At 39.8% G+C, this 11621-nt stretch overlaps 1 protein-coding gene across 4 annotated transcripts in view; it reads right to left on the reverse strand.

The window, feature by feature from the left end:
• The window catches only part of cdh23 (cadherin-related 23), a 156389-nt gene extending 151012 nt beyond the window's left edge, over window positions 1-5377 (reverse strand). For 3 of the 4 annotated variants that reach the window (XM_047602292.1, XM_047602290.1, XM_047602293.1), the window contains exon 1: window positions 3745-3848. The gene's annotated coding sequence lies outside the window, so the exon portion shown is untranslated. Of the gene's footprint in view, window positions 1-3744; window positions 3849-5330 lie in introns of those variants that run through there. The other variant, XM_047602291.1, reaches the window with a different exon arrangement.
• Window positions 5378-11621: the final 6244 nt, after the last annotated feature.

The raw sequence follows: 11621 nt of genomic DNA on the forward strand, positions 1-11621 counted from the left end.
TCATGTCTTTTTAATTTATCTTGTATTTATGCTGTGTGCGAGTTGTTATGTCTTTTATTCATTCTTCTGTACAGCACTTTGGTACCTTGTGGTCATCTTAAAGTGCTTTATAAATAGAACTGAATTGCATTGCTCAACACTGCATTATCAGAAAATGACATGTACTGCTGCTGAATTGCTTCTTTCCCATCACATCTTAAAATGCATGCTCCTACACCAGGCCTTCTTCTTTTTTGGCCATTATCTGCTGCGTAGAGCTTGGTAAAGCTGTCCCAGCAGAGGCCTGTGTGTATATCAAACAACACAAACACAGACAGTTGTGTCAGAGGGCAGCCGATAGCCTGTGGAGACTCATTCATCTCCTTTTGTCTCTTCCTCTGTTAGGATGCAGTCAAGCTATTCTGCCAACAGCTGACTGCTTCTATTCTGGTTGAAAGATCAAAACACACCATTTAGTCGCTCCTCTCTAGCACAGATGACCTTTGCATCTCAACACTTCACCTCTCTCCTCATTCAGTGTGCCTCCCATCTTACTTCACCCTCATTGTCTCTTTTTCCATTCTGCATTTCTCTGTGCTGCTGAAGCCCCACTTCAGGGCAGCTTTTCAGGCGTAAATACCAGTAACAAGGATTTGTCACACAACAAAGCTGCCATTAAATTGCTGTTGTGTTTGTTTTACACGCCATGCTTTATTTGCAAGGGAGAATGCATTCCGATATGGTAAACGCCACTGGCTTAGATATGAATCCTCAGTGTTTTCACGGTGATGAATTAAAAGCCCCAATTCATTCCTTAAGGAAATTTCAATTTCCAGATTCCTTCATTATGGTTTCACACTTACACAGTAATGGATCAATACAGGGATACAGGGATTAGTAGCAATAGACTACAATAGGATTAGTGTGGATGGTTTACTAACCGCTATTTAAGCCATTATCTTCTCTAAAAAGGTTTCGTCAGTGATCAGATCTAATGTGAGCTTTTGCACGCTGTTACAGATTTAGAAAAGCATGGATTCACGCCCCTAAGGACAGCAGCATGACGGCTCACCTGTAAAATAAAGTGGCTGAGGAGACCAACCCTCTTCTACAGCCTGTTTTCTTCAGTTCTACCCGACTGCCTTGGCTTATTTAATGACCACACACAGCTGGACCGGGAGAGGGTTGTGTGTGTGTTTAGAAACGGGAAATGAGGGACGCGTATGATCATAACCACAAGGACCACAAAAATGTTGTGTAGATACCAAATGCAAAAGGGAAAAGGCAGGAATCAATGAAAGTCTGTGAATTCTTGGCAAAAAAAAAAAAGATGCCATCCAGAATCCAAATCCACAAAAGAATATCACATGCACCACTGTATAAATATGGCACAGCATTTCTCTCTCTCCTTTTTCATCTGATAAGTTATTATAAATAAAACATCATACAGGGAAATAATGTATTACATTCATGTGGCACCGCATGAGGAGCAGGAAAGGACTGTTGAGATGCTTTCACACATGCTAATTATACCAAAACCTTTCCCACTGGTTCCACTCACAATTTCCAGACTAACTGAGTTGCAACAATTATGGCAACGTCATGGGAAAAAAAATTAGATGCTTCCTTTTAATAACTAACAATTTTCCACATTGTACCTTACTTTGACACCCTTTTCTACTTCATTCATTTATCATACCTCAATTTTGCACTTGTGCCATCTTTTCTTGTGCCCATGCCTTGCTCTGCTTCCTGTCTGCGACCTCATACCTCAGATAGTCCAGTGGAGTCACTGTATCTGCAATTCTTTCCTCTATTCCTCATATTGGCTTTCATTTGAGTCTGTCAGTCAAGGTGTCTGTCAGATATGGACTCTCCATTTCAGTATTTTTTTTTCTCCCTTCTCATATTCTGATTGAATTTGACAGTGACTCGGAAAGGGCAACTGTCAGAAGTGTGCTTTCCCCACACATTGCATAAAAAACTGTAGCAGTTTTTTCTTCACTTTATCACATTCATTCATTCATTTTCTATAACCGCTTGTCCTCTGGAGGGTCGCGGGAGTCTATCCAAGCTGTCAATGGCCGAGAGGCGGGGTACACCCTGGACAAGTCCCCAGTCTGTTGCAGGGCTAACACAGGGAGACAGACAGCCACTCGCGCTCACATGCACACCTGCGGCCAAGTTAGAATCAGCAATTAACTTAATGAGTACGTCTTTGGACGGTGGGAGGAAGACGAAGTACCCGGAGAGAACTCACGCAGACACAGGGAGAAGATGCAAACTCGATGGATTCAAACCCAGAATCTTCATGCTGCGTGCACCACACCACTGTGCTGCCCACATATATAATATAAAACAATACTGTTTGAACATGAGAAGGCACAACAATTATTTCAAAAGAGTAGGGAGAACATTATAAACAGAACATCCACACTTATATAGTGATGGACTGCAGTGAGCATGGGCAAAAACCTGCAACATGTGAATACTAGGGCTCAATTTCCCATGTAATCTATTAGAACAGGAGTAGAGACATCATGTCCTCAGACAAGTACAAGCTTGGTCACTGTTTTCATGACCTCATTTTGGTTCTGTAAGGCTCATCTGAAACGCATCATTGCATGCACTGTTTCATCTCACAGGTTGGAAACAACACAGTGTTACTACGAACTGTCAAGTGAAGCTGGGCCACGGTTCAGGGGTTAGGTTTCAAATTAAAATTAAATTTATGTTTTTGCTGTTTCATGTATGCTTATGTTTTTAGACTGTCGGATGTTGCATTAGGCTACTGGTGAATGCATAAAAAAGTCGTTCACTGACAGAAATACTCAGAAAATTAAAAAAAAAAAAAAAATGCATGATAAAATTTGAAATATTTAAATAATCAAAAGTCATAATATCATCCACAGCTAGAATTTACATATATGGAATAGTATGAAGGGTCAGAGCAGAGTTAAAATAAAGCCAGATGACAAACCCTGCATTACTGCATCAGCTTTGTCTGAAGCACATCTGCTATGAAGACTAAAGTGTCATTACATTAAATATTCAATAAATTCTTTTGCATCTACTCTTACAATCAGTTATATGTAAATATATAAATATATTAAAAAAAATAACTGTCATCAACCGTTTTAATTCTTAACAATGGTGGTATTCCCCTTTAACCTCGCGTTGCGTCTCCGTGGCGTTCAGGTAACACATGAATAAATAAGTGAGCACCGAGGCGCTTCCCAGCAGGCGCCTCTAGATTCGCCAGGGCTACCTGAGATAACACTGAACACCTGACACCTCTGCGCAAGCATGCACACTACCTCGCATTTACTGCCTCTTTAGATAATCTGACACAATAACCTTTAATGAAACAACAGCAACAGTTTTGGGGGGGGGGGGGGGGGGGGGGGGGGGCATTGAAGAAAGCGACATAACTTAGAATGAAGTGTGCGCAGGTCCGATTTTATATCACTATAAGCGGTGCTCCCATCAACCTGGCAGCACATTAAAGACACCATTTACAACATCAATGGAATACTTGCAACACTCTGCAAATTCAAAACACTGCATAATCAAATATGAAAGTAAGTTGGTGTGCGTAAAAGTCCTGAATTACGCACAGCTACAATGGGCATACATGTTACACTATTTAATGAAAAACATTTCCATTATGTGGCAAACTCTTCTCTTTCGCAGTCATCCCTCAAAGTATGTTTTGTGTGTCTCAACTCATAGCAGGATGATCATGTCATTATCATATTGTCCTACCTTCCTCGTCCGTGTCCGTCGCTTGCTGAGCGCCTTTAGATTCGATTGCCTGTCCTGCTGTGATGCGTTACCAAGTATCTGCTACCCTCTCTCCCTTCTCCTCTCTCCCCCTTCTCCTCTCTCTCTGTCTCTCTCTCTCTCCCTCTCCCGTTAGCTTTACTCTATCACCACCAACGCCCTAGTGATTGCAAATTCCACTTCCCAATGTTCAGAATTACCTGCGGACCCACCAAGCTCAGCACCAACCTGCTCTAGTCTGGAGCTCCAGCACAATGTCCCGTATCACTCACACTCCTCCTAAACCAAGGTTACACTCCAGCAATTCCAGCGCTTGCAGGCAGAGCCGCACAAGTTGGAAAATGTTCTTCTCAGGTGATGTGATTCTACTTTTCTCGATTTAGAAACATAGTTTCTGGCATGAAATGCATATTTTGCATATTGCCTGGCTCTAATGAATTACTGACACGCTTAAACTATGCGTTTACTGTACGTCAGCAGAAAAATGTTAATAAATGTTAATAAAGACTTTCACATGTGTTGAAATAATCTGCAAGCTTTACAAAAGACGGAGTGAGATTAAAGAGATATAGTCACGAGGCTTCTAAATGAGATTATGAGCTAATGTATAACACAGATAAAATTTGGAATCAATTATTTAATCACGGGGGTTACGGGGTTGAAGAGAATAGTCAGTGTTACACCACCATCTAGTGAATAAACTAAGAACTACAATGTCCCATTTCGATATCGAAATGGGACCACGACAGAGTCTGCAATCTGCTTTAATTTACAAAGGATTAAACGCATTGTTATCATTTTAATGATTGATAGTTAATTCAAACAATAACACAGTACACAGAAGGAATTATTTTGGACTTTCCATTTGACTAAATACTATCTAGGACTAAATCCCCCTGGCTGTATGAATCATTCGAGACTTTGTAGTTATTATTTTTAAATTATTTTAACGTGATAACGACACGTGGTGTTGTTGCACTGATTCAAGTTGTGTCTATATTCTGCAATATATGTGAATAGCCGAAGGAAGAGTCCCTTAAAAATAGTCGTTACCAAACAAATCCCGACCATATCTCAAATGTTGAGACATAGTTGTAGATTCTAACGTGTTCCTTTGATATCTCTTTCATTTGTAATGACACACAGAGGTACACCTCAGTAGCCACTGACCTCACAAGCTTTACAGAACCTACAGAACTTAAGACTTAAACAAATCCTATTTTGTAATGGCAAAATTATAGAAAATACATGAGGAAACAACAATACTTACCAATTGCACTAATATAAAGGCAAAATAAGTGTCTCCACTCTCTGCAGCATAATATAACATAAGGGCTATGGCATCATATGGATGATCACATGAATAAGCTGACAACTGCCTTTAAAATGTGTAATGATTTCATTGATGCTGCACTGCCTCTGATAAAAAAAGATGGAAAGACTCTTCCTTCAAGGCTTTTTTTCCAGATTTAATTTAAATTAATCTGGGACCAAACACTTCAGACAGGAAGCAAATACTGACAACATGCAGTTGTGCAGCCAAATGCAGAAAACTATATTTTACTCACAGTGCTGCAGGTCTCGGGATTTCCTCTCCAAATGCCAGTGGGGCAGCTAAAAGCGTGAAAACACAAGCAAAAATGCAACACGTCACGTTCAGAAGAGACACTCATCACTTTGTTTTGTGGCTAAAAATTAAAAATGATACGGTGCCGACCTCTAGTGGATATTTCACACAGCTGCAGTCTAGCGGTGTAAAAACAGATCTAAGTTGCCATGGTGACCCAAGGTCCAAAGCCTCCGTTATAATTTTGAGAATAATGTAAAGACTTGAATAACACTTTGACAAACACGACTAGTGTGTTTTACATTTAATTATTTTCCAAATATTATTTTACTTTTCGTGCAGTCTTTTGCCTGGAATTTTTTTCCTGCTTGGCTATATTATTATTATTTTTATTATTATTATTATTATTATTTATTTATTTATTTTTTTTTGCAACGCAAACCCCTGACTTAAGGACTTATTCCAAGACAGGACTAGAGCAACGGAAGACAAAATTACCCAGTACAAATACTTTACTACAGACTAGCACTGAAACTCTGTCAATGAAGTTTCCAAGTTACGGAACAAGGCTAATTAGCACTAGCCAACAAGACTGTTAGCCAAGTGCTAACTGCACTAGTCGTCGCTGGAGACAATAATACCTTTTAGTTGCTTTCCTGTTTTACTTCAATAGTCAGTATTTTCGTGTCGACTTTCAACAATTCACATTGCATACTTTGTGCATGGCAGCCACCTGTCAGGGACGTCACAGGTGAAACAAATACACTCGTTAGTGACCCTGTGCGATGGCTCGGTTCCAATAAGTGTGTCAGCTATTCCTGACTGAGAACCCGGATGTACTAAAAGCAGCATCTCCACTAAATGGATCGCAGCCATCGCATATGTTTATCCTATTGTGATGCAAAATATCTGCAGTGAAAATGTTTACTGTTATTTACTGTCCAAGTAAATACTTTTAGTGAGGAGGCATGTCCTCCGGGATAATGTGGAACGAATCAGAATAAATGGAATGAGGTCATTATATTATTGTGTTATTAATAACTGCTAGTCCTATTGAGACTACGCGATTTGGAAGTCTGCCTGTAGTGTTGTCTGAATAACCATGTAAAATGTGTGTCGTGTTACTGCAGCAAAACATTTGAACAGTTCTTATAACTGGGACTCTGACTAATTTGTAATTACACAAAGCAGTGATGTAGCATGAAGCATTAGAATAATGTATCGGTGTGAAAGTATTACAGGCTATTTATTATATTGTTCTTAATTTTATTATTATTATTATTATTTAAATCTGTTTACTTTTTTGTAATACATCTTTATAAATGGCTAAAGCATTGTCTCATGCTATATGGAAATAACCATCATAGTGAATATTTGTACATAATACTGGTGTGTATAATGTATATCTAGGGGACTTTAACGTAGTGCTTTGACTATGAGGAAGATTTATCAAAACACTAATTTAATTTGATCCGAGCCGGACTTTAAATTCATCGTCTTTTTTAAAGTTAAGACCGAACAAGCAAACAATGCATTGTTTTCAGGTAATCAGTTGTCTCGTGGAACTCGTCCTGACGTCGAGCAGTTGCATCTTCACACACCGAGTGAGAGAGGTCCTTCTGTGTTATGAAGAATGTGGCAGTCTACTAATGACTTCCCAGCTGTCATCTGGAAGAAGCTGGTGCCAAAATGGGCAGGAGGGTGAAGAAAGCTCAGTCTATTACACTGGCACTGCCGTGGCTGCTTCCCCTGGCAGCCATGAACACCCAGACAATAGCTGGCCTAGGCTAATGTGCACCCCTGTTAATGGCGGTTACCTAACACCTTTGGAAGGACTCACCGCAAACACAATGCCAAGCAGCGCCCTGGTTGCAGTGCTGCGCCCGGTGTCCCACAATTCTTCTGGACGTCGAAGCGTGTCTTGTGTCTGCTCCGCAGAGCAGCTCATGTGCTTTAGAGGCACTGCTGAGCTCTTTTCAGACCGCTGCTATAGATAGGATGAAGGTTTATGAGACCATTATATTATGATCAGGGAATTAAACTTGAATGATAAAAATTAGTGGTTAAAAAAAAATAGTGACTGGCTTCATGGTCAGTGTTTGCAGGCAGACTGGGCTGCACAGTCGGATGGAGATGAAAAAGTTTGACGTCTCGGAGACAGATTCGGCAATGAACCGTGACAATAACCCCTGTAAACCACCTGATACACAATGGCACAATGGAAGTGTGTAATAGCGTGACTGAGGCTGACGAGACAGAGTAATCCAACTTCATACTCTTGTGATGAGGTCAAATTTTCTTCACACCTCTTTTTCAGACTCTGGTATCATCCGGCGGTGAAATATAACCCATTTGCTTTATTTTATTTTTTGGAACAATGATGATAGTTGATCAAATATTTAGCATCATTATGTGTATATATATATATCAATATATATTTTACTTCTGTGTGTTCGACTGCACATCATTAATCCAAAAGCTGCACTTCTCTAAAATATGAATGCCACATTTACATATTGTACAAGGATTTAACCCAAGGCATATAAAACCATTTGATGAGCACAATCCAAAAGTCAGAGTGAGATCTAAGTGGTCATCCGAAAGTTTAGGGATCCAAAATTTTAAGCCCTAGTTAGTGTTTGTTTTGTCTGATCTGGGCTTCGGTAGAAATGTGTTTGTGTGACTCTGCTGGACTCTGTTGACATTGTGGATTCCTTTTTAACTTCCAGGACTCTAGCATCAGATGAAGGAGTTGCCAAAGACCCTGATGGTGCACTTCTGCACCTGCATCAGTGCATCCATCCTCACCTCCTCCGTCTCTGTCTGGTGCGCTGCTGCTGCCACCGTTAAGGACAAAGACAAACTGCGGCGTATCACTGGCTCTGCTGAGAGCATGATTGACTGCAGTCTCTGCAGGACGCAGACACTGGGAACTCGTGTTTCTGCCTTTGCGAGGACCTTCCACTGACATACCCTGACCCTAACTATGTCCTGACAAGTTTTAACTCCCCAAAAGTTGTGGGAAGACAATGGTCTCTTAAGGACGACATGGCCACAAAACATTCATTCATTTAATTTATGGCCCCCACAATTTAAAAGAACAACACTGATTGATTCATTAATTGATTTTTAAAAAGGGACAGTTGGTATTACTGAACATTTACATATGAGAGATTATACCCATACAGCTAATTTCAATGCTACCAAGCATTAATTCATTCAAATTTGCACATGATTGTTTTACACATATCCCTTTGTTACTATTGCACATTGTTATACTACACATACCCCTCTGATGACTGTATTACACATTTCCCATTGTCACTGTCACATATAATGACACTGCACATCTCTCTTAATCACTATTGCACATATCCCTACCTTAATTACACACATTTACACTATAAATGTCCCTTTATCACTATCACACATGAATGTATTGCACAAAGCCCACTCCACACATTTAAAATAGATTTCACACCTTCTCCGCTTACAAGCCCCATGATTGGATGAACAGATTCACAGAGGGTTACGATCACAACAGTTCAATCACGAATTGCACTTTGTATAGAATCATCAACACCTTTTGTTTGTTACTGCACAACTTATGCACAATCTGTAGTTTGTTTTCTATTTTTGCACCAAACACAAGACAAATTCCTTGAATGCCCATAAGTACAATTCAAATTTATTTTCTCTGGATTAGGATCCACTGGATATGACGGGCTCATGCTAAGCTAACAAAAAATACACTGCATGGTAGCAAGAGGTAATTATGCACATAACATTAGCGCATAATTATGAATTAGTAGAGTTTCTTTCTGTTCGTAGCAGCCTGGTTCTCTAAGGACGTAATGTACCTAAAAAACAAGAATGTCTATAAACTTGCAGGATGGTTTGCCAGGATTTTTTGTTTGAAGCACAGGTTGTGGCACCGAGCGCCACCATCTTGGTTTTGCTCGACCTCTCCTGTCTCCCATCAAAAATTATCACAGAGGCAGAGCATGTGTGGAGCTTAGTGAGGAAGGTGACGCCCAGGCAGACAGATAGCGACCTAAAGCTGCACTGTCCTTAATTATATAACTTTAAACATGTTTGTTTCTGTTGTAAAGTTGGTTATTTTAATATGGACATCTGCAGGGGATTGATTTAGAGTAAGCCTCGAGTGGTCGCTGAAGGAACTGCAGCTTTTGGAGGACGTCAAAATTCGTCTTCCATTTTAAGGTTTATTGCGCTTGGATTATAGTTTCTATCAACATGTAGGTCATAAATCACATTAAAGGCAGTGACATTATTCTGTCTGCAGCACTGCGCCTGTGAATCAAAAGCGCCTGACACCATTCAGCAGAGAGAAGCTAATACATCTAGGTTGGTTTTCGACAGACTTAGTTACAATAACAGATGGCAGGTTGAGTTCTCATGAATACCAAGGAGCACGGTAGACCTTGTTTTTTTTTGGTTTTTTTTTTCTTGATTTTTTTTTAGAATCATTATAAAATAAAATTACTGGGAGCAGTATGGCATGAAAGGAGAGAGTGTAATTTGCTCAGAGGAGACGAAATCCTGCACAGACCGGATAGCTGTCTGTGTTTGATACTCATCCTGCTTCGCGCCGACTTAATTACACGTGCTCCGGCGTCCCAGCCTTAATGGAGCTCCACTGTCACCAGGGAGTAAAAATTAGAAACACTCTCAGGCAATAACTTTAATTAGACATATGCAAACAGTGATTATTTTCAATTTTCTTTTTTGATTTGCTCTTTTTTTTTTTTTGTTTATTATTTTAATGCGGGTCTTATCATATTTCCTTAGAGTTGCGCCTAAAAGGAAACACGAGGAAAGAAATTAGCACACTGTGAAACTATAAGCACGGTATTTACTTCCACTACACCATATGGAAATAGTTTAGCTTCAGGATAAAGTTTGCACTCGATCCATTAGTTAGCATCGAGCATATGCTGTAAGTCTGCTATGATAAAAAGATTCATGCAGATAGCAGTGGCTGTGCAGAAAGTGCCAGACATTACTCCACACAGTGCAGATAACTGTTGACGTCATGTCACTGCTCACCAATGGGTTGTGCAGTATAAATGAGCAAAGTTTGCGTATAGAACTCAAGTTTTTCCTTTAATTAGAATATTATATCACTTTCCTGCAACAACAGCTCTGTCGCCGTAATAAATTTTGCAGTGAATAACCAAAAGCAAGAACAGAAGACAATAATCCAGCGGTACTGCAAGTAATCACTCATTTCTTGAGGCACTGTTTGGAGTTAATTCATGCCATCTTTTTCATAACTTGCAATAGTTTTGCTTCCTTCTAACGTTAGAAAAAGTTTCAGATGGATTTAATTGCAACTGGGTGTTGGAGTTTACACCCCTCCCTCAGCGGAGAGAAGGAAACATCATGCGACACGATCCGTGCCACTGTTGCTACGCAACTGACCAAACAACTGGATCACCTTGGACTCTGTTTTGCCAAGCGCTTTTGTAAATTTGTTCATAATGCTTATTCTGTAAATTTTTTGATCACACTGTTTATTTTATTTTACTAGATAACACTTTTTTTTATTTTATTTCATTTCAATCTAATATTATTTTATTTTATCTTTCTTTTTACTTGGGGATTTTAAGAATGTTTCTTTTATGAGCTAAGCTGCTGTGACCAAGTAATTTCCCTCGTGGATCATTAAAGTCTATCTAAGCGTAGTGGGTCTAAATCGTTTTGGTGGGAGCCCATGCCTGTGTCAGATGGCATTTTAAGAATCCTACACATCCTTCTAATTGGCCCTCAGGTTATTGTTAGGTGGAGCTGTTCTAAGAATAACATACTCTGGGAAAAAAAAAAAAAACCTTGCAGATCACACAAGAGAGTAAAAAAAACAAACTCAGTCTCCCAGAAAGTGCAGTTAGACCTGGTTTCATTACTACGAGTGTTGTCGCTCGTACAAAGATTGTCTAGGGGTATGCTTAGCATTAAACCACATTTCTGGGGCTTATGGGATTAGAAGAGCACACTCGCAAGATGTTGTGCAAGCCTCTGTAATAATATCAGGATGGAGATCCTTCTCGGTGACAAGGATGCACATGAGACACTGAGACCCAACCAACACCTGCAAAAGAGGGGCGCACCCGGATGTGACATCGAAGCTTCAGGTTAAAAGCTGGCATTTAGCATGAGACATTTGTCACCTGAATGTAATTTACGTGGAGAGAAGTTTAATAACACATAGGTGTGGTTTCTAAGAGACTGGGTTGCTAAGATACAGAATAGTCAAATTACAATCGAACAT

This window comes from Mugil cephalus, chromosome 13 (assembly GCF_022458985.1).
Source record: "Mugil cephalus isolate CIBA_MC_2020 chromosome 13, CIBA_Mcephalus_1.1, whole genome shotgun sequence".
Lineage (NCBI taxonomy): Eukaryota > Metazoa > Chordata > Actinopteri > Mugiliformes > Mugilidae > Mugil > Mugil cephalus.